Source organism: Siphateles boraxobius, unplaced genomic scaffold (assembly GCF_051911475.1).
Source record: "Siphateles boraxobius isolate OS27281-9 unplaced genomic scaffold, OSU_SipBor_1 25, whole genome shotgun sequence".
NCBI lineage: Eukaryota > Metazoa > Chordata > Actinopteri > Cypriniformes > Leuciscidae > Siphateles > Siphateles boraxobius.
Window position 1 is genome coordinate 3883562 of NW_027508866.1, and position 27269 is coordinate 3910830.

Genomic DNA, 27269 nt, shown 5'->3' on the forward strand with positions numbered 1-27269 from the left:
ATGCAGCTTGATACAAATCAGCACTACAGTTGTAGTTCTTCTGGTTTGCAAAGTAGGGTTGTAAAATAGGGTTGTAAAAAGATATATCTACTGAATATATTACATATCTAGTACAGCCAAACTAGTAATTACACTGCATCTAGATGATCTATGTTAACAAATAGTAGATATGTTGGTTTATTTCAGATATTTTAGCCAAAACAGGAGTATAACGCGCAAACTCCGCCCCACAACACAATCATGCACTTCCGTAACCTTATGCTACCAATTTTTTTTTTCTTCTCATTTTCCAAGGAGCAATTATTAAAAGTGATAGCCTTAACATGAACATAACGTGTTGAGTTATCAATTTGTTTTTCTGTGGAGAAATGTTGAAGATATCGTTAAAAAAGTGGGTGTCTGTGAAGAAAATAATTTCCGGGTGGAAGCGATAGCAATTAGCAACATCAATAGCAACCACCATAGCAACGAACTAAAGATAATATGCATTCACTGAATGAAAATTATGAAAACAAAATGCAACTGGTTATTCTTAACACCAAAGCTGGCTATATACCTTGAGTACTATAAGGATTAAAAAGGTTACCCTTATGGAACAAAAATATATGGGAATATACTGCAAAATATAATATTACCTTATTATACATATGCGAAACTAGTGCTTATATTTGTCAATATACTGCAATGCATTGCAGCATTGACCATGTGTGGCTATATATTGATACATATTAAACATTTATAAATGAAGACAAAAATAGCATTACATGTAATTGTATCCTTTGTTGTGCACATATATTGCACATACCTGTTCCCATAAATGTGAATGTATTATACACACATATATACACCCATTCACGGAATGACTTACAATCAGTGGTTACAACAGACTTCTAGTTCCCAGCATGCTTTGCCTCTATGTTAAAAGACAGTAAATGTTAAAAATAAGTGTTATTTCATGTTTTGCTCAATATGGATATAAGGGATATCTATTTGTGTGTAATTTTCTATTATTTTGGTATTTAAAAGTTTTTGGGGTTACTATTGTACATGCAGTTGTGCTTGTGCTTTATAACTAGCTTGAATTTGTGGGGCCAGAATGAGGTGAAAATGAAACTTTATCATAGGACAAAATGAAAGATATTTATACACCCTCAAGTACTCCCGTAACAATGTTAATTCCATGTTTTCAGAGAAGGAGAAACAACAACAAAACTCACAACAGAACTTTTATTGTGAAATATTGTAAAGTGCCAGACAATGCAAATTAGTTTTTCTGGGTGGAAGGTTGTGAAAAGGCGAACTGCACAATAAAACGATTGGCCTTTTGGATGAGAAAAGTATTGGATGTGATGAGGTCCTTCCCAACACCCAGCCCTAATGAACAAAAAATGAAACAAATTTATAAACACATACTTTTAATTTACAACATATATGTAATCAATTCTGTGCAATACAACTTTATTGTTGTCCACATGGCCCAGTTTAATGGACACAACATTTGTTTCACAACATTTGTTTTCTTTGCACCATCAGTGACAACAGTATTTTTTAGCAGACCTTCCTTTATGACACAGTCATTCCAATGTTCTCCTGCGGTTCCCAAGATGGGGGCCAGGCCTTTTGGCTGAAAGAAATGGCAAAATAAAACGTACAGAAATTATGTATTTAATTGCTGAAATAGGTTCAATATAAGGATAGCCTCTGACATGGTTTATAAACCCTGTTAGGCTTCTATATATTTCCCTGACAGAATGGGGTGGAGAAAGCAGAAGAGAATGTATATTTATATCCAAATTATATTATTGTCACTTTGTAATGACATTTTCATGTATGTTGTAGTTGTGTAGCTTAATCTCTCTGTAGGCAAAAACAGATGCCACATGTGGAGAGATCTTAGTTCATCCAAAATTAAGCAGCCCGCCTGACTTCCCAAAAAGAAATGTAACACTGGTCTAGGCGCTTTACCATGAATTGGGAGTTATTTAAGTTTATGTGTTAATCAGACAGGCTTCTTAATTAGGTTAACTGTCACTTTAAGGACAACCCATAAGTCAGTTAAACAAGAAAGCTGATGTTACCATGATGGACACGGAAGCCAATGGACCAGGACTTCTTTACAGCCCTTGGGAAGAGGGTAAAAGACAAACCAAAGTCATACTTTTATTTCATAATTAAATATTTCATTTATTTTTCCTCCTAGCCTCTAAAAATCAATCGCCATATAATTACCAAAACATCAAAGTTTTGGTTTAATATTTAGAACGCTCTAACAGCAAATTATTTAACATGTTAACTACTTTTTATTTAGACTTGTTTTTATTTATGCACCTACAGTCGAACAGAAAGTTCTCCGTATAGCTACTCACCTTTTTTTCACGTGTCTTGGACACATATTGCACTGGAAAAATCTCCAATCTGCTGTGATACTGGCAAGCTGTAAAGAAAAATGAACAAATTAAGTTAGTACAAACCATTGCAATGTAACCGTATAAACCCAGAGAGAGGGTATTGTATGCATTTCTCTTTGAAATATAAGACCAGAAGTAAATGCACATCATAATTTCCCTGGATTATTCCGAAGCCCCAAAAACTCCAATGTAAAATGAGTCAATTAGGCAAGTAAAAGACATTTTCAACTAATATAACGTTAATAGTTTTATATTTGTTATCAGGCCTGTAATGTACTAAACTAGCAATAAGAAGATATTATATTGTGGGCCAAAAAGCTATTAGATTAGGATTAGTTACGAGTTTAGGAATTATTATTTAATTATTTTTGAATTAAAAATACTTCATAGCATTTTTCCTACCATCATTATCGTTTTGGCTTCTTTTCCTTTTCCTTTTCGCTGAAATTATGACAGCTGACTTCCTGTATAGAGAAACAAAAAACATGTGTAAATTGCAATAGAGGTTTGTGGTGATCCGCCTTGCAAACCAAGTGAATACTTTCGAGTACACCGCAATGCAGGACAATCTGTTGACACTTTCTCTGATGACTTCACCATTGGGCATTGCCACATTGCTTTATGGCACACCGGATGCCAAACTGCTGCCATACAAATAACTCCACGTTATAAGAAAAAGTAGAAAGAGAGCAACTTGTGAAATACCATCTGACTTCTGAGTCTAGTGTGGTGTGCTACTTCTTTTTGTACATGGGCACATTCTTTACCATTCTGTATCTCATATTCTACATAGTCAAGATTGCCCTTAATGCTCTGCCTCTTCTATTCTGTATTGACACTTACCTGTTTGCTGCTACTACTTTCTTCTTCGCCTCAATCTCTTTTCCCCCATTTCTTCTGCCTGTTCTCTCTGCTTGTCTGTCTCCATCAGTCCCAACTCTTCGAAGTCTTCCTGTCCCTCCATCTCTCGTCTCTCCACTTGGTCTTCCTGTACCTCTATCTCTCCTCTCTCACTCTCTCCTCTCTCTTCCTGTACCTCTATCTCTCCTCTCTCTTCCTGTACCTCTATCTCTCCTCTCTTCACTCTCTCACTCTCTACTCTGTCTTCCTGTGCCTCTATCTCTCCTCTCTTCACTCTCTCACTCTCTACTCTGTCTTCCTGTGCCTCTATCTCCATCTCCTGCATGTCCCTCCTCTAAGTTTCTCCTATTTCACGTTGCCCCCCGTGTCCTCTCTGGTCTTCACCATCTATTTCTCTTTCTGCCTCATCTTCTTCTCCTGTCCTCTCTTGCTGCCCCACCTCCTCTCTTTCAAGATCACATGCTGTGATAAAAAATAAAACAAAAGACATTTAAGATGCAGTATGTGGTTCAAAATGTGAGTAACCAAAGAAATATAAAAAATTTAAGACAAAAGATAAGTAGAACAAAATTACCCACCACCAGCAATCTAGATTGTGTGAAAAATTCTCTGTACTGACATTTAAAACCGATCCAACTGGATAGCTACACAATACAGGATCAATCTTAATAGAGAGTCATGAATGTACTGATGTTGTGATGTGACCTACCTTCTAACAAACCTTCAAATAGGCACAATATCTTTTCCATGACCGCATGCGCTACCACTGGCAGCTCAAAGGGGCACTGGAGCTGGGCCATCCAATTTTTTTTTTGTGGTCTGTACGTTCCCCACAGCAGGAGGGGAAAGTACCCAAGGGCCTTCAGTTTCTCCACCTTACAGTTTTTCTCAATTGTTTACACACAAATTCTTGTACTTGAGACACAATAACCACAACATGTAACTCATTCACCAACCCCCTGAACCAATTCTGCTAAACTACAAGCACAATTCCTGCTTTACACTCAAATTGCAGTTCTAAAACACACTTTTTTCAAAACACTACACACAATTCTCTGCTTTTGGCACAATTTTCATGCAGAAAATATCTTGTTTTCACAAGGAACATACTGCCATTCAAATATGCACACTGACTCCTCACATGGGCAAACACCCATCACACTATTTTACAATTAGCAATCAGAGCTTTAGCATAAAAGGGCAACAGGTGAGCTCTTCAATGGAGCAATGGATGCCAACATTGGAAACAGAGGCAGAGCCAGAGGTGTGAGAGTAAGAGGAGGAGGACGGGGAGGACGAGGACGAGGACGTGGACGAGGAAGGCCAAGGGCCGTAATCTCTGATGAGATCCGAGCCACTTTGGATGATCATGTGGTCAACCATGGTCTAACAATGAAGGAGGCTGGGCAAAGAGTGCAGCCAAATCTGAGCAGGTATACTGTAGCATCCATCATCCGGACTTTCCGAAATGAGAATAGGTAAGAAATCTACTCCCACTAGAAAATTGCAGTACTGCATATCAATACAGTACTCAATGAGTACAGTAGTACAGTATTGCATGTGGACTGTTCTGTAGGACTGTAAAAATACTGTAAAGTATGTTTCAAGTATTTAGGAAATGTATACCTACTTTGTATTTACAGTATTTTACTATTTGTTTGGCAGAACTGAAAGATTACCAACACAAGGTGGTCGGGAACGTGTTCTGTCTCCTGAACAGGAAACTGAAGTCATAAACATGGTCCTAGAAAACAACGCCATAACATTACAGCAAATACAAAGAAAAATAATAGAAAACAATGACATATTTCAAAATATTGATAGGGTAAGCTTATCAACACTGGACCGTGTCTTGCGCAGAAATCATCTCAGGATGAAGCAGGTCTAAAGGGTGCCATTTGAACGCAATTCAGAAAGAGTCAAAGAATTGCGATATAACTATGTGCAAGTGAGTCCCACAATTGATGCATACTCTCAACATTGTATACAGTAAATTATACATATTTCAATATTGTAATCATAATGATTGTGCTTCACAATAGTGACCACTCCATGTCTATTTCTGATATTGTCATGTGTGTTTCAGAGAGTCCTTGAGCTATAGGTGGCTGCAGTGGAGCACCAGTTCATCTTCATTGATGAGGTTGGGTTCAACCTCACAAAGAGACGAAAGAGGGGAAGGAATATCATCGGCCAGCGTGCCATTGTTATAGTCCCTGGCCAGCGCGGAGGGAACATCACAATGTGTGCAGCAATTACCCACCACGGCGTCATCCATCACCACCCTACCCTTGGCCCCTACAACACCGCCCATCTGATCACATTCCTGGACACCCTACACAACACACTCATTCCACCAGATCAGGTAGATGGCCCAGAGCAGCTCAGGTACGTTGTCATTTGGGACAACATAAGTTTCCACAGGGCTGCTCTGGTTCGTAACTGGTTCACTGCCCACCCACGCTTTTTAGTTGTTTATCTCCCTCCATATTCTCCATTCCTCAATCCTATTGAGGAATTTTTTTCTGCCTGGAAATGGAAAGTGTATGACCGTAATCCACAAACGCGTATACCTCTTCTCCAAGCTATGGAGGACGCATGTGGAGATATAGCAGCTGATGCTTTTTATGTCTGCAATCTCCATGCTAGGCGATATTTCCCCTGCTGCTTGGCCAGGGAAAACATTGCTTGTGATGTGGATGAGGTGCTGTGGCCAGACCGCAACAGAAGAGAGGATGCAGCATAGTTTTTTGTTCGTTTTTTTTTTATTGTAACTGTGTACTGTAAATTCTTCTGTTGTTTTGTATGTAGTGTATGTGCAACTTTGTGTTGGTTGGGAATGGGATGTACAGTATACTGTGTACATTGTTTTTGTGGGGAAAATAAAATATATTTGTTACCGTGTGTTTTGAGTATAAAAGCAATATTCTCAAATATTTTACAACACACTTATGTATGTACTGTCTGTAGTAAGTGTAACACTGAACAAAAAAAGGCCTAAATCATTATGATGAATGGAGAAGAAGTGTTAGTGTTTTACATTGAGCACATCAGTGTTCAACTGGTTCTTATAAATGTCTATTCATATGATGGTTTGTGTGTGTCATTTGAAAACAAAATACCATTTTGAGAAGAAATAACATTGTTTTGAATGTAAAGTTTCATTTTGCAGGAGAATTGGGGGGTTTTGCCCATTGTGTGTGTGTTTTTTGATTTGTGTGTAGAGTTCTGAGAATATGAGGCATTCTTTCAGAAAATGTGTGTAAACAATCGAGAAAAACTGTAACATAGAAAAACAATAAGCAAACACACAGAGATTTCTAAGACAGGGTTACAAAGGCAAGAAAGACGTTATTATTATTATACACATACAAGCTGTCTTTAAAAAAGTTAGTATGGGTTTTTATAAGGGTGAATGTCCTTTCTGGAGTAACTGAGGCATATGCAAATGTTTCTTTTCCTGTAAGAAATCAAACTTTCTCTCTAAAAGATTCTGTACTGCCCCTGCATCAGCAAGTGACTTAACCTACTCTACTGCAGGACCACACTGTAAAAAAATATCCAAATTTTACAGGAAATAACTGATTTGTCCTGTAGTTGCTGATGGCATGATATATATATATATACAGTGGTTAAATTGGGCCGGGGCTCTCCGGGGCTCAGCCCCGGCACATAAGCCTGCTCGTTTGCAGTCAGTTGCCTACTGGAAATTATGTCACATACAATTTGATGAAAGTGATGCTTTTGAAAACATATTTCTGACAATAAATGAAAGATTTTTGAAATGGCATGTCTATTTTGTCTCGGGGGAGCTGAGATGAGGAAAATCGGAACACGGCCGTATTTTTGTTCAGCTGCTTAATCTCGTTGTCAGTCGACCATGATCGCGCACCGCTCGCGCATGCGCATCTGACACGGATAAATGTACGCAGCAATAATGAATGTTCCTGGGAGACCGTGGTTGCGCGGGATGTGGATGTTCCAGAAATGTCAAAAAAGTGCCCTGGCCTTGAATGACAAGGTAAGAAAAATAAGACTAAATCAAAATTAAATAACCAGGACTAGGTTGACCATGTGATTTTTCTCAGGAGATGTTTTGAGCATTTTACTTCAGATACCGGATTATCAGCAAACTGCCAAGAGAATTGCTAATTTAACGTTAGCTGGCTACTTAAAATAAACTAGCAATCTATTCAGTCAGCATATTTGTATTTGATCTGTGTGAATTACAGAAATGTAAGACTTGCTAGACCTAAGTTACTTTTAGCTACCAAGCTCTGTGGTTAATGAAAATTAAATCAAGCATTTATTCTCCAACTTTCAGAGATAAATTGAAATGAGTGGAGCATATTCACCCAAGAAGAGGAAACTGACTTACTTCTTCAAAAGGTGGGGTGATATTCCAGACATGTTTAGCATGACTAGCTCTGTAACATGTTGGCAGTAGAGATGGGACAGTATGAAAATGACCAAAATTATCACAGTGTTCGGTATTATTGCGGTATTTTTAAAAGTGTGTTCAATATGTTCAGAAAGCACTGACAGCCTGTCAGTGACAGGCCTACACAATCTGAAATAGTTTCAAAAAGTGTAACAGTGCTTAATATATTACAAAAATATAGGCAATATGCTTGTAAAAACTATTGAAAACGGTCTGAAACACTGAAAGAACTTGAACCAGAGATGTCTGGCTGAGATCCAGGAAGATTTATTTACAACTCCAACGTGAAGTCAACTATGAAGTTGTATTTGACGTTACATGTGAAGTTGGATGTGGTTCTAAAATATAAACAAATAATAATGCACAATAATAAGCATCTGACTTACTATGAAAATTATTTACCAGTACTAAATATTATAGCCACCAGCATACAAGAAACAATACTAAGAATTACATTAATTTCTCTGTAATAATTAACATAATTTTTACCGTTACACCGGCAATCATCTCATCCCTAGTTGGCAGCAGACTTTACAGTGATGTACTCAGCAGACATTAGCATCTTGGGACCCCACTAAATTTGTTAGAAAGTGGGTAGCAAGGAGGAGATCTGCAGAGCACCTGGCGTGTAAGAAAAGGCAGACTGATACTGAGGTGTTTGCATACCAGCCATTGTGGGAAGTAATGAAGTTATAGATGAGTGATGAGTTATAGATGTGTGTTCTCTGTACTGTTTTTAAGAATGTGTATGAAATGAAATGTAAAATCAAAATTAAATTACAAAGGTAAAACACAAATAAATTCAAATGTTGATTGTAAAACTAACCAGTGTTATCATCATTTTTATATCTTAAAGCTGCAGTCCGCAGTTTTCGCCATCTCTGTTCGAAATCTGCAATTGCAGTTATTCGCGGAATTATCAACTTTACGTGGGTTGTGTAATGAGGCAACCACTGGAGCCAGAAATCAAAACTTTGCCTTTTTATGTGTGTGTGTGTGTGTGTGTGTGTGTGTGTGTGTGTGTGTGTGTGTGTGTGTGTGTGTGTGTGTGTGTGTGTGTGTGTGTGTGTGTGTGTGTGTGTGTGTGTGTGTGTGTTGTCGTAGTAAAGAGAGAGAATGGGAGAAGGAAGTTTGTATGAGGTGGACCTGGTCACCACAGACCCAAATCTTCTCAGCTGTTGCTACTGTCATATGCTGCACTGTCTCTTCATGTGGCACATTATGTTTGGCACATTGTATGGGTCACTATATCATAACAAGGTATTACAACGTGTAATCAAGTGATGACTGATTAGCTGTAATGTAAATGCTAAATGTCCTAATACCTGTTGCAAAGTAAATGCTCTTAACCTTGCAGTTTTTCACATATCATGTAATACTCAATTTCTCCATTTCTTTGCACAAAACTCTCCAGAAAGTGCTATTTAATGGTTTATTTTTCAAAAAAAAATTCCCGGGGGGGCATGCCCCCGGACCACCCTAGGGAGAGCACCCCCACATAATAAATCCCAATTTAACCCCTGTATATATATATATATATATATATATATATATATATATATATATATATAGTTAACCGCAAGAGATTTACATTTTATAGAGAACGTTACACAATAATCACCTTGGAAGTACCTGTAAAATAGGCCTAATTGTTTTTTGTAAAACACTTATGAATTAGGATATTTTTTATATAATTTAACAGTTTTTGTTTGGCAAACGCTTCTGCCAGTCATTGACCATTTCTTTTTTAACGATCTTTAACCAATATTTTCATTAATGGTAAACGTTTGGCACCCTGTGCTGCCATGCATTTCACAGGTTTGTTTTACACTGCAGTGAACCAAAAGAAAAACATCTTAGTGTAAAGTTGCCTTGGATACTGGGGCTGAATGAATACAAGTTGTAGGCAGGGCTAAATTCTGTGTATTGTTTTAATATTTATGTATGGACGAGCTCATTATTATCTGAAATATTGCAAATGCAGTTGGGTTGATGACATCATGACACATAACTGCATGACATTACCATAGTTGCTGCTTTTTTGCACAATGTAAATACAATTCTATATTTCTGTAATGTTGACAGGAACCTGAAATGCCTGACCAAAAGAGAAAGACAAAATGTTTATTACCAGAAGGGCACTGTTGTCAAAAATCTTTGCCTGATTGCGGGACTTTTTAACTTTTTGTGCCCATTCCTTGGCTCTGGTCCGGAACCCTTTCATACGGGCCGTCTGCCTGGACTTCATGTCCAGCAGCTTCCCACACTGAGTAAGGGAGAGAGACAAGAGAGAGCAGTATGACTCACAGGAAAAAAAATTAAATATCTAAACTGTGGTCCAGTTGATCAAGTATTGCAGATGTTCTAGCCCTCTATTTACAAGGACCTAAATAATAACTTGGATACCAAGTTTATGCAATTTATTGAACAGACAGACTAAATATGCAGTTGAGTTAATGCACCGGCACATTTTAATAATATTAAAGGCATAATGCTAAAACCTAGTTAGGTATCCATATTTTAATGGAAAATACGAATGTCCATTATCTGGCCACAGACATTATAACTTAAAGGGATAGTTCACCCAAAAATAAAAATTGTCATAATTTACTCACCTTCAAGTTGTTCCAAACCTGTATGAGTTTCTTTCTTCTGCTGAACACAAATGAAAATATTTTAAAGAATGTTGGTAATCAAACAGTTGAAGCACCCATTGACTTCCATAGTATTTTTTTTTCCTACAATGCAAGTCAATGGGTGCTCCAACTGTCTGGATACCAGCATTCTTTAAAATATCTTCTTTTGTGTTCAGCAGAAGAAAGAAACTCATACAGGTTTGGAACAACTTTGAGGGTGAGTAAATTATGACAATTTTTATTTTTGGGTGAACTATCCCTTTAAGTTGTCATTATTGTATGCGCTAGTGGAGATGTTGCCATTTTCCACAGTTGAGATTCACCGCAATACAAAGTACTGTCAGTAATAGACAGATTCAATGTCAAATATGTAGCATTGTAAGAGGATGTTATTTAAAGGAACCAATAGTCAAAAATTCAATAACAACAGGTACCTTTCCATCGGGTGGGAAATGTAACATTGTGAAACATTTACAAATTTGTAGTGTAACAAAACAAAACTCTTTCTGTCTTTTGTATGATTAACTTAATGTCTCCACTGCAAACTCCTGTTTTATTGTCACTCTATTGCATGGGCAACAAATACTGAGATATTTAATGCCAATAAAGTTTATTTTAATTTGGACTTAATGGCCCTCATTTATCATTCTTGCATAGAAACGGGCGTATATGTTGGCGTAAGATTATGCTTACACTCCTCTTACCGCCTGATTTATGAAGCTGTGCGTACCTTTGAAATCCAGGTGTACGCAATACCTGCCCTTGATAAATTCCGCGGCTGAAAACGATCGTCATTAGAATAACACGCCCCTATATATTCAAGTCTCCGCTTCCCCCACGTCCTCATTTTACGCCATGGACACACGGAAGACGGCAAAGAAGAGAAACTTCTCTGACGTGGAGCCGAAATGACCTATCACAATGCAATATTTTACAGCACGTCTTCTGAATTAGCATTCAATTTCGAATCACGTTACATGTATTGGGGTGTACAATAGTGATGATGATGATGTGATGTGGAGTAGGCCTACCATTCATTCACATTAATAATTGCATGACAATTTGTAATATGCTTCTTATTATTAGTATGATTTGTATTATTAATGACGCTTATTGTTATTTAGAAGAAGAATGTCATTATTATTATTTGTATTATTATTATTATTTAAAAGAAGAAGAATGTATTTTTTATTATTTTGTCAGTCTGAATTATTTGTTGGTCATTGAAAGCCTTTCGTTACCGAACCCAGTCCGTGCGCACCTGCCGGGCCTAACCATGAAACGTCAGGGTAAAGCGCACAGGCTCGCAACTGAAGGAATACATATGCTTACAAATCAAATGCTTTGGTAAAGTCACACAAATTAAACATTGAAGTCCATGTTGCACAAAAATAAACACTGAAGTAAATAATTACTATGTTTTTGTTTTTTTGTTTTACAGTGGGTCATAATATATCATATCTTTTAGTTTGTCAGTGCATTTTATGGTGTTAGGAATTGTTTTTCTGCGCATTTCCGCACTAACTCAAAACGTGCGTACATGTACACCACCTCCTGAGCTGGCGTAGGATTTGAGCGTGCCATACGCCAACGTCCATATTGATAAATTTCAAAGTCACCGTGGTTTTGGGTGTACGCCAGGTGTACGCTGGAAATTTGGTGTACGCACTTTTGATAAATGAGGGCCAATGACTCTGGCTTTAATGCATGAAAATGGGGGTTAGCAGTTAGACAATTAGTTAGACAGTTCAATAGCCTATTGTACATTATTTACCTTGGTGCATCTTCTATTGGCACAATTTATCTTTTCCAGGCAATGGGTGCACTGTCGAAGAGTTGATCCACCTGGCATTTTCACTACAAACAAAACAAAAATAAATTATAATTATCGGCATGCCACGTAACAAAATATTTAATTTTGTGGGAGGACCTAATGTGAGCATATCCTATGCCTTTCCAATGTCACTATAAAGATAAAAAACGACATAATTTTTTTTTTATTGTCGTCCACCATGGATAAATTGTGTTGGACCTAGGGATGGGTGACATAGAACACATCAGACAAACTGCATATAACTTAAGTAATCCAATTGATGTTAATGATATTGAACTGCAAGGTAAAGTAAGTGTGTGATATCAAAGTAAGTATGAGTAGCAATTTACACAACACACATTAGAGGGTAATATCTTAATTTAAGATATTAAAATACCAACTTATTTTATGGTAATGACAAGTAACTTTTGTAATATTAATGTGTACATTTTTGGTAAAAATGTGTAATTATAAGCATTATAACAGTACTACATCAATGTAGGAATTGTGCACTCATTGAATAATTGAATGTAATACTTTGGAAGCATTGGCTTACTACTAGTCCTTTCCTTCTCTAATTAATAGAACTTCCATATTCTTGAGGACAGATGAGGTTGGGTGACAGTACTGCAGTGGTGGAGGAAGTACTGAATCTCAGTACTTAAGTAAAAGCACAAATAACCAGAGACATTTTTACTTTAGTAAAAGTAGAAGTACCACAATGACAACCCTACTTAAGTAAAAAGTATAAAGTACCTGATTTTAAATGTACTTTAAGTATTAAAAGTAAAACTACTTGCATAACAATTTATTCTCTTAATGTCTATATTCTAATGATTAATAAAACAGTTAATTCTAACTCATTCAACCTAATACTCATATAATGATGTTCAATATGATGGAAAAGCAGTTATATTTTAAGTTTGTCACCATTTCTGAACAAGCTTGCAATTAGGCATATAGCCTACACATCAAGCTTACTATATACCCTTACTATATACGGTATATATATATATATATATAAACACATATTATGTTAAAACGCTGTATATGACGGCGTTTGCTGTAAATTCATTTATGGCGTAATTCTGAACCTCTTGGCTTGCCATGCCATACTAATCACACGCACCCCACATCACTACTAAAACGACCAACGCGTTTCATGTAAAAACTAATTTTCGCGTATAAATTGCACGATAAACACCCTGCATGCTATAGAGACGCATTTAGTGTGACCGGGTTGATATGGCAACCAAACTTCACTGGTGAGACAAACGTGCGATGAACGGACGGTCAGGATGACGTTTTGGCAGGGAAAAACTGATCAGAAAATTTAACGAAAATGTAACAGAACGTTGTAGAAATGTAGTGGAGTAGAAAGTATAATAATTGCTGCAAAATGTAACGAAGTAAAAGTAAAAAGTATGCACTATTTATTCTACTTAAGTAAAGTACAGATACGCGAAAAATTTACTTAAGTAAAGTAACGAAGTATTTGTACTTCGTTACATTCCACCACTGCAGTACTGTAACCCAATAACTATTGTAAAATAATGGGAATGACACAATGGGAATGGCAGAATAAAGTCAGGCTTGATACCTTAATATTCTTTTGTTTTTCTGCTGGAGACAAAGACTCTAATCTAAATCGTGCTCAAATTTTCTTTAGGTAAAATGCACTATATGTGATGCCATTAGAAATCAAATATCCCGGGAATTGAAGCCTAATCCAACCCTACTGTATCATGCCTCTGCAAGCAACTAGTAATGCCAATTATTCCAATGTGCCTGTTATTCTAGCAGATCTCAGATCGGCTGGTATAGTGAATGTAACGTTAGGCCGTATGATCCGAAATACTGATCTGGTGTCAGCATCCACGTGTAATATAACGTTAGAGCGATAACAGGGACACCACACCAAAGTTACATATAACGTTAACATTTAGATGCAGCATGGAGTATATAACGTTACATACCATTTCTACAGGCACGATTTATAACGTTAGCCAATAAACGGTTTGTCCTGTTGCCCAGAATTTGGGAATAAATCCGGTTTAGGAGTCCATGCGCACTAATTAGTCCACATTATTGACCCCTGGGGGGTCCCGTAGGCTAACGTTACCACTTTAGCTAAAAACGTTAGCAAACACTAATTCAGTCTGCTGATTTGTAGTGCTGTCATCAGCCATGTCTAAAAGCTGAAGACCCATGTCAAAACATGATTAAAAACAGTTTTTTATTTATTTCAAACTGCAACAGGCATACAGTAGAAGTTAGCTTAGGCTAATGTCAATGGTAGGATACCAGCTGTGCTAACGGAGCAGCTCACGGTTTCCACTAACAACTAATTTTAACGCATTACGCTGCCATTTTGACACATGGGCATGGCCCCATGTAACAGAAACACTGAAATAATTAAAATAATACAGTTAACACAGTGATCTCATTACAAAAACAAACAAAAAAGATTGCTGCCCTTACCTGTTTGAAGGTGTAACGGTACGCGCATAAGGTGAACTGGGCGAACTGAGCCTCGCTGGTGACGTCATTGCCGTTGAAGGTGATGCGTGGTATTTAGACGCATCTGCTCTCCACCGAAGTTAATGGGAAGGATTGGCGTATCATATGCACGCAAAATTGGACTTTGGCGTATGCATTACACGCAATTTGAGAGTGTAAAGTCGTGTTATTTATACGCAGATTGATGAGAACGGGTTGTGCAGCCCCATCATAGCCTTGGCCCACCAGATTCTCTTTGTATTCCAGTCCATACTTTTCCAGACATGAAATAAGTTTCTCTGTCAAACTGGCTGCATCTAAGTGCTCTGCTTTCTGGTACTCAAGGAAGCTCTCCTGAACCACACCATTATAATAATATCTTACGACCAGAGAGAGCTGCTCCTTTTTTTGAATGTCTTTAGTCTCATCCGCTAAAATAGAAAAGTGCTCACTTTCTTTAACCTCTTTTATAATTTCGTCTCTCACCATTTCTGCTAAACTCTCCAAAATCTCATTTTGAGTGCTTTTGCTTGTGTATTTAGCATTTCTGGGACCCTGTGACAGCCGTTTTTTCACTAAGGCATCATGTTTACTCACAAGATCTAAAATCTCAAGGAAATTCCCCCTGTTTTTTGAGTTTTCCGATTCATCATGGCCACGTTGGGAAATATTCTGAGTGGCTGTCAACAGCAAGGTTTCAGCCAAAGTTTTAATGTACTTTTGATTTTCGATTACTTGTTTCTGGTTTTCATTTCCCATCATTCCCAAGACAGTTGTATTTTTCTTGGCCATTCTTTTGAACTCACTCCATGCAATCATCGCATTCACATGTGTGTCTGATCTGGCATGTACCCTAAACCCACTGTCTTTGGATGTGGCCTTCTTCCAGTTAGAATAGCCATTTTCTGATGTGAATACACTGTTTTTTACATGTGCAAAATGTCTGCATGCAAAGCAGTATGCTGCATCTTTAGACATTGAATATTCAAGCCATGGCCGAGAACGGTACCACTTCCTGTGGAAGCTTCTTTTTGCTGCTCCATGTTGTGTCTTTGGGAATGTCTTTAAATCAGGCTACACTGCTGCATCACCTTTGCATTTTGATATATCTTATAAAGAAAGAGGAGAGTGCCAAATATAATTATCTAATGCAATTGAACAGTACATGGACATAGCCAATGCATATAACCCTTACGAATAAGAAGTTTATTCAAGTGTTCTATTAGTATACGTACTTCTTTTAAACTAAAAATAAGAAAGTATACTTTTATATTCTTCTCAGAAATATACTTTATGTACTTCTCAAAAATATACTTACAATTTCCCTTAAGTGTACTTGACTTATACTGAGCGAAAAGTCCAAGTATATTTGGCCTGTACTTGTACTCAATCTTTTAATCAAGATATAATGGTAAATGGACTGCATTTATATAGCACTTTCACAGACCCAATGGCCACCAATGAAGTATTCAAAGTATACTTGGCTTGTAGTTATGTTAACTCTTTTGATCGAGTAGCCTATTAAATATACTTTTTTTTACATAGTTTTTCATATACAGTCTAATGAAAATTACATTGTTTGAAAATATTGATATGAATAAGATATGTTTCTAATTCTGCGTATTTGTGTAGGCTAGTCCACTGGTAGTGTACATAGGAATTTACTTTAATTCTACTTTACATTTTTTACCCACCATTGACAATTTTCCAGCCATCTATGTTTTCACTGTTATAAGGTAGGGGCGCTATGACACAACTTCTAGTACTGAATCTCCGCATCAAAACACAGGAGAAGAAGAAACTGAAACAAGTGATAGAAGACTGCTCACACAAAAGTAAAATAACGTGACATCAAACATTAAACAGCATGTAAATCAAAACTGCTTGATGTTAGCAAATGAAATGTCGAACCCATGAAGAGAAAACGACTGTGAAGCTTTGGGGGTGTTTGGACTCGATCTACTCCATCTGTGTTTTGATCATATTTCTGAATCTGATCAAGGCGTAGTCTTTAATTTTTTTTCTCATCTTGTTTTGTTTAAAATGTTGCCTTTCTTTATAAAACTTACCGACATTCAAGTGTTGATGAAAAGGGATGCATGAAGCTAATCAAATGTTTTTAAAAATTAGTTAAAGTACAGTTAAAGGTATTTTTCAAGTATATAAAAATTACATTTGAACATAGTAGTAGCCTATACTGCAAGTGCAAAAATAATATATAAATAGTAAACTATAAGTATTATGTTATGGTCACTTGAAGAAAATGTACAAGTATACTTGCAGTATAAACTACTAAACTAGTTTACTGAGAGTACACGTCAGTGTATACTTTCATAAACTAAAAAATGTACTACTCGTATAAAAATAGTTACTATTTTATATTATTTAAAATAACTACTAGTTTACATATAAGTTTATTTGTAGTACAGATGTATTACAAATGAGAAACCTAGTAGTTGTGTACTTAAAGTTTACTACTGTTACACTTTATAGTACACACATAAATTAACATATAATGATCACTTAAAAATATACTTAAACATTACTTAAGTATACTTCATAAACTTAATCATTAACTTGAAGTATACTTCTTTTTCGTAAGGGAAGTGGCATTATGTGTTATCCTAATGTAACCAGCCTTTATTAATTATTATTGCAGAGATGGGGTTTGGGCATTGAGTGCATTGTGTACGTAATTAGATTTTTTGATCCAGACACTTTTTATTTCACCTACCTTTTGTCTCCTGCATTCTCCTTACCCGTGTCTCCTGTTCTTCGCTCAGACTCATCCCCCAGAAACAGTCCCACTGACCCAGCCCCAAACCCCATCTCTGCCATAATAATTAATAAAGGCTGGTTTCTAAAGTACTTCTTCCTGCATTAATGTTCATGGGTAGCCTAAATGGGTTCCATTCAGACCTTAACATTAAATAGTTTACTGTTATATGTAAACAAAATTCTACAAGACATGTTCACTGCTATACCCAATGTTTAGATCTGTTTGGGTAATTATGCAAATGAGCACATATGTAATTAGATTATGCACCATTTGTCCATGTTAACAAACAATTTCAAAAAACTTGTAATACATTTTTTGTTTGTCTTGATGTAAGTAATCAACTTAGAGATTTTCAAGATGATATCTAAAGGTTATAATTTGTACCCTTTTCACGTGAGAAAAAGAATGAATAGGCGATTGAATGGGATTTATTTGGGTCTTTTTCGAAACTTTCCCCTAATGGGATTCTTCTGGGCTTTTTTTTCCTTACTCAGGACATATTGAGGATACAAAATCAGTTGAGTTTGCTTCTGTTGCAATTTGTTCAAGGTTGACCCCCATTTTGGCTTAAAATGACTGGACTAAATGATCAACAGATGAATGGAACTTAGCTGATGGATAATAGTAATGTCCTTCACAGGTGGAGATCAGAACGAGCAGGATGGTGACAATGATAATGGTCTTTGGAGATGATCGAAGGTTTGAGGAACGGGATCGGATGACAAGGATAGTCGGTAAGGTTTGTGGTAAAGTCTATAGGTGTGCTCGACATCGGCTGCGGCTGGATGTAACCGATCGGCGAGAGTTGCCGCGTGCAGGCGGGGAGGAGCTGCAAACAGATACGTGAAGTCGGACACTTTCTGGTTCCCGTAGTGACCGCTCACGTCGTGTTTGGATACTTTACCAAAGCTGAAGTGAAATAAATGCAATATTTGCAAAATACACAGATGTTTCAGAGACATTTCCATTCAATACTTTATGTACAGCTTTATAGAGTGTCTGTTTGAACAAGAATAAAGTTACTACTATCAATGAAGTGGAATCAACGTTTTTTAATCAGTTTTATTTCGATAAACATGACACAATATAACATCGTGACTACATGAAAATAGTTATAAAAAATGATTTGTGAGCTTTAATGGAACTAAGGCCGTGTGTCCACCAAAGCGTTTTTAGCCAGCCGGAAACGCTAGACGCTCTGCTGAAAACACCTAGCTGTGGGCGCTTGAGAGCGTTTTAGCAGCGCTGCGTTTTTTCAGTTGAGACGATTCGTTGCTATGATACAGAATATCCGCAGCACAGTTTACTTGTAACTGATTTCGTAGATAATTTGTTTCATACTAAAAAAATATTTTTCATCCATTTTGTTCGGTTAGCTCTGCTGGTTGACGTCGTTGTGCAGAAAGAATGTTGTGACAGTTGGTCGTGTGGTTTTTGTCCCGCCCCTCCTCCACTGTGATTGGACGGCTGTGTAAAAAGTGACAGTGATGAGCGCAGCGTTTTACCCAAAGTTGTACATTCAACTCTCGGCGACCAGTAAAAAACGCCGGGCGCTCAGCGCTTGAGCGTTAAGTACTCGCTCAGCGCCTCGTTACGCTCATGGCGTTTAAAAAACGCGGCGCTCCCATTGAAAACAATTGGAATTTTACGCCAGCTGCGTGAAAAAACGCTTTGGTGGACACACGGCCTAATGGGCCTTTCACACAGGACGCGGAATGCGCTGCGCTGCGCTATGAAACCCATTCATTTCAATGGCTTGAGCCGCGCGAAGATGTTTTGTTGCTGCGTCGAGCAAAGCGCAAGCGCAGCGGTGCGCACCATTGACTTGCTCGCGCGCACGCCGCGGTCAAAGTTCAAAATAGTTTAACTTTTGCCGCTGCGCTCTGTGACGATTACCAGCGCGGCCAATAGAAACGGGACATCCAAACAAACACGGAAATCAAAATGGATGAACGGCTAGTACTGTGTGTGTCGGAATTTCCGGAGCTCTATGATACAAGTTTGAGGTCGTATAGGGACATCGGCAGAAAAGCTGTGTCATGGAGACATATCTCCATTCAAGTTGGCATGTCAGGTGTGTTTTAATATATATATAATTTGTTCCTTTGTGTCAACTTTAATGTTTGAATAAATGTTTTATTCTAAAAAAGAACTGAGCTCATGATTCGTGTGTTGATTTCGATGTTATGTATGTGTGTGTGTGTATATATATATATATATATATATATATATTTCAGGTAGCTTGTTATAGATAGGCAATATGAGCGGCGGACCTTTAATTTTTGAAGCGCTGAGAACGCCAGAGAGCCTGAGCACATAGTGCTCGCATTCTCTGTGTTTATTAGTTTACGATCTGTTTAACAGACCTGTCTAATACAACTGTTATACATAGAACGTATGCACGTCCCCCATTACACCTGTTCAATTTTCTCATGTGGGGGAGAGGTATAGTTTTCAAATGTGTTATTAAAAAAGATCAAACATTTCCCCAACTTATTTAGAGGATGAGTGTAAAAAGCGATGGAAAAATCTCAGGGACAGATTTATAAAGGAGAGAAAGACTATGAGGGAGAAGAAGAGTGGTGCAGGGGCAGAACAAAAGACCACATGGAGGTATTTCTCCATAATGAGTTTCTTGGAGCCTCATGTCAGAGAGAGGGCCACATCATCCAATATGTCCCCATCCCTAGAGGAGAGATCAACTTGCTCCCAGGTTACCTCATCACCCCTGGCTGTTCAGTCATCACCACCTGACGCCCCACCACCTGACGCCCCACCACCTGACGCCCCAACTGAAACCTTTACCCTTTTCCTGACTGATGTAGCTCCCAGGTGCCTGTCTACTCCTGCAGTTCTGGCTGCTGAGTCTTCTGAGACTCTGTCTGACCCTCCTGGTCTATCCTGGGAGCCCCCATCTACCTCAGCACCTCATGTATCCCATGTCCCTGCAGCACCCAGCACTCCACGGGCTATGCCAGCACCACAGGGATCAATGAGGAACAAAAAAAGGAAGGGGCAGAATGATGAGTTTGAGAATCAGTTGATGAGTGTTCTTAATCAGGCTTCAGATGAGGAGGAGCTTTTTCTTTTGAGTCTGGCACCACGTCTCAGAAACCTGTCACGAGAAAAAAGAAGTCAAGTTGAAATCGAGTTCTTGACTACTTTACACAGGGCTGAGTTTTCCTGAGATCTAAATTCTTGATATATATACATAAGAACTGAGCTCATGATTCGTGTTTTGATTTAGATGATTTAGATTTAGATGTTATACATATATATGGATATATATATATATATATATATATATATATATATATATATATATATATATATATATAATTTGTTCCTTAGTGTCAGCTGTAAAGTTTGAATAAATGTTTTATTCTAAAAAAGAACTGAGCTCATGATTCGTGTTTTGATTTAGATTTAGATGTTATATGTATATACATATATAATTTGTTCCTTAGTGTCAGCTGTAAAGTTTGAATAAAGGTTTTATTCTAAAAAAGAACTGAGCTCATGATTCGTGTTTTGATTTAGATGATTTAGATTTAGATGTTATATGTATATATATATAATTTTTTCCTTAGTGTGAGCATTAATGTTTGAATAAATGCTTTATTCTAAAAAAGAACGGAGTTCATGATTCGTGTTTTGATTCAGATGTTGCAGTTTAAAGTAAGTGAGTGGCTCTTAAAAGAGCCTTTGTGTTATGTTGAAGATGAAAAGCAGCAGCAGGCGAGGGGTGCAGAGACGACAGGTGAGCTTATCAGTCTATGTTGTGTTGCCAGGGCACTTCACCAGCAGCAGAGGAAAAGTAGCTGTTAAAGGACTCTCGTACAGCTATGGCCTCTTGGGTGGAGTTGCTGGTGCCCACTCTCCTTGCACGTGTAAGTGCTGGGATGTGATGTTCTTCATGTGGGACAGGAGCTTCTACTGTGGAGTTCCACCTCTGGAAATTATGAAGGACCACTGTTGCTTTCACAATAGCATCCACATTTGCAGAGCTCACTCCAATCACCCGGTGGTAGATTCTCCTTTGTGCAGCAAGAATCCCAAAGGCATTCTCAACTACTCTTCTGGCTCGTGAAAGGCGGTAGTTGAAGATCCTCTTTGGTTGGGAGAGGTTTCTTCCAGGATACGGCCTCAGCACATTCCTCGTAATAAAGTGAGAAGAAAAAAAGACATTTATAGATACAGGCTACATTTAAATATAAACCAATAATAAAACATTTAAAATGTAATTATAAATATAAAAAAATATATATATATATATTTCTAGATTATACATACATACATATACATATGTGTGTATATGTATGTATGTATAATCTAGAAATATATATGTATATAATCTATATATATATATATATATATATATAATCAATATAACTTACCTGAGGGGAAAAGCCTCATCACCCACAAAGACATGAGGCATGGGCCCCAGGTGATTAGCGCCTGGGAGAGGAGCATCTTCTGGGAGATGGAGCTTCTCTTCCCGCAGTGCTTGTCCAAAAACAGAGGCAGCAAGGGTCCCTCCGTCACTGTTCCGACCAAAAGCTCCAACATCCACTACCCTAAAAAGATACCTTGCATCCACAACCGCCAGAAGTACAACAGAGTATGTTCCCTTGTAGTTAAAATACTGGGAGCCTGAATTATGTGGTGCCTGGATTACCACATGCTTCCCATCCATTGCACCCACACAGTTGGGGAAGTTCCACCTCTCCTTGAAGCCAATGGCGATCTCCTGCCAATCAGCAGTCTTTGGTACAGGCAGAAACTCATCCACCAGGCTATCCCAAATGGCCTTGGACACCTCTGGCACAATGCCTGCCACAGTGGAGATGCCCACTCTGTAACTAGAAGCAATGGTGGTGTAGGAGTCACCAGTTGCCAGGTATCTGAAATTAATGACATTATAATGTTCATTAAAATATAACTATCAGTAGCCTACAATTAAAACAGCAAAACTTTTAACCACCTCCAATTAAGAAACTAATGTAATGAAATTTTATTTTAATATAAATCACCCACCTCAGACAAATTGCCAGACGCTCTGTTGAAGAAATTGGCTCTCTGTAGCTTCTATGGATCCTTGAGATTCTAGGTCCGACTCTGCCCAGCAAACTGTCCAACTGCTCCCTACTGAGCCGAAAGTACACCTGGAACCGGTCGCTGTGGAAATGGAGCTCCTTTGCAAGCCTGAATTCCCCAAACTGTTCTCTGAACCTGAGGGTTTCATGCACCCACAACCTCTTCTTCCTTGCTGCTCTCTCTCTTCTTCTCATTAGCAGGACTAGTGCTATCGCTCGCTTCTTAGCACGGGACAGATACATAGTTTACTGCTGACCGAAAGGAGGAACAACAATCAAAATAACTAACCTTATAGAACTCCCTTTTAAAATGTTTTTGAAAACTCCTACTTGTTCTGGCATAGCGCAGCGCAAATCGCGTTGTATCTGAAGGGCAACGCTGAACCCAGCGGCCAGCGCAGCGCATTCCGCGTCCTGTGTGAAAGCCCCTTAAAGGTTTGAGAATAAACACGAAAGACGTGATCGTTGTCATGCGGTGAATCCGGCCAATCGTGGAACAGTTGTGTCGTCATCAGAGCTCATGCAGCTGCTCTTGAGAATCTGCGTTGGCTCAGAGCCGTTGAAAAACAGAGTTACGACACTGCCATAGACCGCCATGGGAACTTTGGTATGCGAAAGTAACGCGTGTCGTGGAGCAGCCAATAGTTCCAAACACTGATAGTTCCAGCACTGAACCCCATTCATTTTCAGTGTTTCCGAAGTACGCTCGCGGTTAAGTTGATGAAATTACTGTATTTTTTTTTTTACATTTGAACGCATTATCCGTCCTCTCATTAATCTAGTCAGTAGTTGTAATTCATGTAGCCAACTTTACTTAATGTTTATTGGAAGATAATAGTTAATTGCAGCTAGCTTATGTGATCAACAATTCACTAACGTTAGCTACCAGTCAGAAATGTGTAAATACGGAGGTCATAGTTAAATGTGACGTTGCATACATACATGAAGTGGTCAGAATATTAGAAATAGTATACATCTGGATATAAAGCAAAGAAGTACAGCAGCACCCCCACAAATAAGACCTCAATGCTAAAACGTGAAAATTAATCTACTGCTCTATGACAGTATAAAAAGTCCTGAACATCGTAGAAAAGCAGAACATATGGCTGAGCTTTATATGGTATCATAATGCAATAAAAATATAAAATTATCTTTTCCCCAATTTGCATAATTTGTCAGGTGATCAAAATAATCATCCAGCTTCTTCCATAATGTTGTTGTGTAAGAATAACAATTTGAATAGCAATAGTGGTTTGTATATAGATATAGATATTTTTGTTCTCATTTGATTTCAAATTATGTACAGGAGTCGAGTCAAAATAACAGAAATCATGACAAATGTCCAAGTAGGTATTGACCTAACTGTAGGTTATAATACATGCATTCGATGTACTGTGTACAGTATGTAAATGTATACCGAAATGAATCCCGTTAACAGTAACGTTTATGTAATAAATTATTCCAGTCAGTAACCATATCTCCAGTTTCATTTCAACTGACCACACTGTTAACGTTAATGCCATCTCTCCATCATATTTACTGAAATTTGCTTCAAATGGTCGTTGCTGTGCAGTAAATGTATTCTACGTTATGGGAGCACCCCATTTCCCTCCAAAAATAAACACAAAAACGTATTAATGCCGTTTCTGCTACTCCCCAGAAAAAAATATGCTATTATATGCAAGCCATTTAAGTGTCAACGTAATAATCAATGTAATGAATCGCTACCACCTTTAAAGCACTTTTATTTAATTGTTTTTTTGGGATACACTAACTTTTCATTATGTGACGTTTGGCTGAGTTTTGAGTGGTGAATGCTGCGCGTCGAGTTGTTCCAGAGGTAACGTAAGTTTCTGAAATATCGACCTCTTTTGAATTGTCAACTGTCTATGTATCAGAGGCCCTTTGCGATGCTTGTACTGGTCTTCATTTGTACATGCACAGCGTAATTATTTATATTTTATGTTGGTTGTTTCAACCAATTTTCAAGCCCTGCCTGTTAGCTAGCTAGCTAGCGCGACTTTGTCAGCTGTGACAGAATATACAGAATTTCGTTGTCACCCTGCCTCTCCAAATCCAAAACTGACATTAACAAAATGCAATAATGCAACAGCTTAAAAAGTACTTGGGTGTGTGTTTAATTTTATATTTACCGTTCAATAATGCAATCGCTGCTGTCTGTCCCATAGAAGAACATGACAGCCAGCGTATGTTTATTGATATACAATATCATCCTTACAACATCTCTGCTTAACAAAAAAGGTGTTTTAAAGAATGTTGGTAATCAAACAGATGATGGCACCCATTGACTTCCTTAGTAGGAAAAAAAAAATACTATGGAAGTCAATAGCTACCGTCAACTGTTTGGTTACCAGCATTATTTTAAAATATTATCTTTTGTGTTCAGCAGAGGAAAGAAATGTATACAAGTTTGGAACAACTTGAGGTTGATTAAATGATGACGGAATTTCTGGGTGAACTATCACTTAAAGTCAAAAATCTGAATACACCACTGCAGGTACACGCCAAAGGTGATGCAGCTGGACTTGCCCACTCCTTTGTCAACCATATTATTCAAGCACCTGGCTAGAGATGGACTTGCCCACGCTACTGGTTGAGAGTGCCAAGGTCTTTGATAACCTACATCTGACACAGCAACAGGTAAGTATATAAAAACGTTACCAACTAATTACTAGGGATGGGCATTCGATTAAATTTTCTTAGTCAATCGTCTGGAGAATTAACGATCGACTATCGATTAATCGTTAATATTTTATATTAAAATTCATTATTTATTTAACTTTTTATCAATTAAAAATGTAATGAAAATACAAAAATACAGCGTGTTTTTCCTCGATGAGATCTTTATTACAAGATGATCAACTTGAAGGCTAAACTTGAAGATATATGTGCTGCGGTGCACTAAAGCAACGGAACCAGCAGCTGCGAGTTGGCGTTCTTAAACAGAGACCCTCGTTTGTTCCAAAATAATAAATAAAATAAAATCATGTTAAACAAAAACTTAACCAAAAACATAATACTTAGATCTGACAGGTTTTGTCAAAATGTAACTCAAAACTATCCAAGGCACGGAGTTGAGAAAGAGCGTGAGAGAGATTAGCCTACCTAACAACTACTTAACAAATTAGGCTACTTAAAGCCTCATAAAAAATAACTAGTAACTCACATACAACTTCTGCAGCAGTCTACTGATTTTTGTTGATAAAGATAAGCATGTTGACATGATCTGGGGTCAGGCGCGACCGCAACCTGGTGACCGTCAGTCCAGCCGCCGAAAACACCCGCTCTGAGGAGACTGACGTTGCCGGGATGCACAGGTACCTCCGCGCTAACTTGGCCGGCCCGGGGAACCTTGTACAAGACTTCAAGACTCGCACAACGCAACCAGCATTAGTTTAATCGATAACTAATTAACGTGATCGACGAAATTCTTAATGATCAATAATCGATCGTCGATTAATCATGCCCATCCCTACTAATTACTACTAATATTTCTATCTGTGCAGTTAAAATTCACGACAATCTAGATAATTAACTAATTAACTAACAAACCTTTCTCCAGTGTTTGGTAGTTGAGGAGAAGACCAGGGAGCAAAGTAAAAGTAGGGTATGGTTTGATCAGAGGGCAGGGCTGTCATTCAATATCTTCCAGTCACGCCCCTGATTGGTCCGGGCCCGTAAGCAACCGCGTACCCTGCTTACCGATAGTTACGCCTGTGGACTAACATGTGTTAGTCCACTTTTATCGAGATTCTCATGCTGGGTAGGCCTTTCCCTATACCATGGGTGCAAAATTGTGCAGGCATTTCTTTGCTAGGTGACTTGGAAGTGGTAGTCGAGGACTATATAACGGCGTTAATCGAGAAACTAAATTCTATAAATGCTAATGTCTCTTTGTCTCTCCCTATGCCTACAGAAAGTAGCCATACAGCCATACATGGTCAATGCATATATTGCAGTATATTGAAAAATATAAGCACTAGTTTCCCATTTATGGAAATGTATTATGTAATATATCGCATTATATTTTGCAGTATATTCCCATATATTTTTATTCCGTAAGGGACTTGCAAAAAATCTCAGGGCAATGCACACAGTTTCTGCTGTTGTTAAAGCCCGATTCCGACGAGTCGAACATTTATGTGTGGTTCCAACAAATGAATGATGTAAATGACACCCTCATGAGAAAAACAATATCTTTAAAAAAGTACACTATCGCGCTGCGCTAAAGGACTTACCATATCACCTTAACTTATAAAGCCACAATCCAATCTTGTTATCATGAAATAAGCCTGCTCCCGAGCAGGTTTAATCTTACGGACCTGTTGCTATGAAAACAAGTCCAGGATGAGCTTAGAAGAACCAAACAATCCAAGATCATGCCAAATCGTCAAATCCAGCTAACTGAGTTAGCGACGTACAAAGAAGGACCCCTGTTTTCCACTTTTATCGTTTAATATTATTGATATTGACTTATGGAGGTTAGCAGAGGAAGTCTGGAAAGGCAAGATCCCCTACATTCCTAGGTTTGGAGAGATGAAGTTGTTTAATTCTATGGTTTTTATCATTCCAAATAAAGGGTAAGATAATTGAGTCCAGTTGCTTAAATAGGACTTGGAAAGAAATATAGATGTGTTTTGTTATAGATATAATAATTGCAGGAGAAAAACCATCTTGATAGCATTTATTCTACCTATTAATGAAATAGGAAGAGT

The 27269-nt window shown here is 37.9% G+C and overlaps 1 protein-coding gene and 2 long non-coding RNA genes across 5 annotated transcripts in view; all 3 read right to left on the reverse strand.

The window, feature by feature from the left end:
* LOC143749653 (ly6/PLAUR domain-containing protein 2-like) overlaps window positions 1-27269 on the reverse strand; it is a 549686-nt gene that overhangs the window by 514124 nt on the left and 8293 nt on the right. The gene's annotated exons all lie outside the window — the stretch shown is intronic.
* On the reverse strand, window positions 2948-3817 carry LOC143749492 (uncharacterized). The gene is made up of 3 exons (XR_013207004.1): window positions 3552-3817; window positions 3445-3491; window positions 2948-3402 (listed from the first exon to the last, which is right to left on the reverse strand). It is a non-coding gene; the product is annotated as an uncharacterized LOC143749492 (long non-coding RNA).
* LOC143749493 (uncharacterized) lies at window positions 9715-14819 on the reverse strand. 2 transcript variants are annotated; one of them, XR_013207006.1, is made up of 4 exons: window positions 14641-14819; window positions 12121-12203; window positions 9893-9976; window positions 9715-9799 (listed from the first exon to the last, which is right to left on the reverse strand). It is a non-coding gene; the product is annotated as an uncharacterized LOC143749493 (long non-coding RNA). The 2 variants fall into 2 exon arrangements; XR_013207005.1 differs by lacking the exon at window positions 9715-9799 and having other exon boundaries at window positions 9842-9976.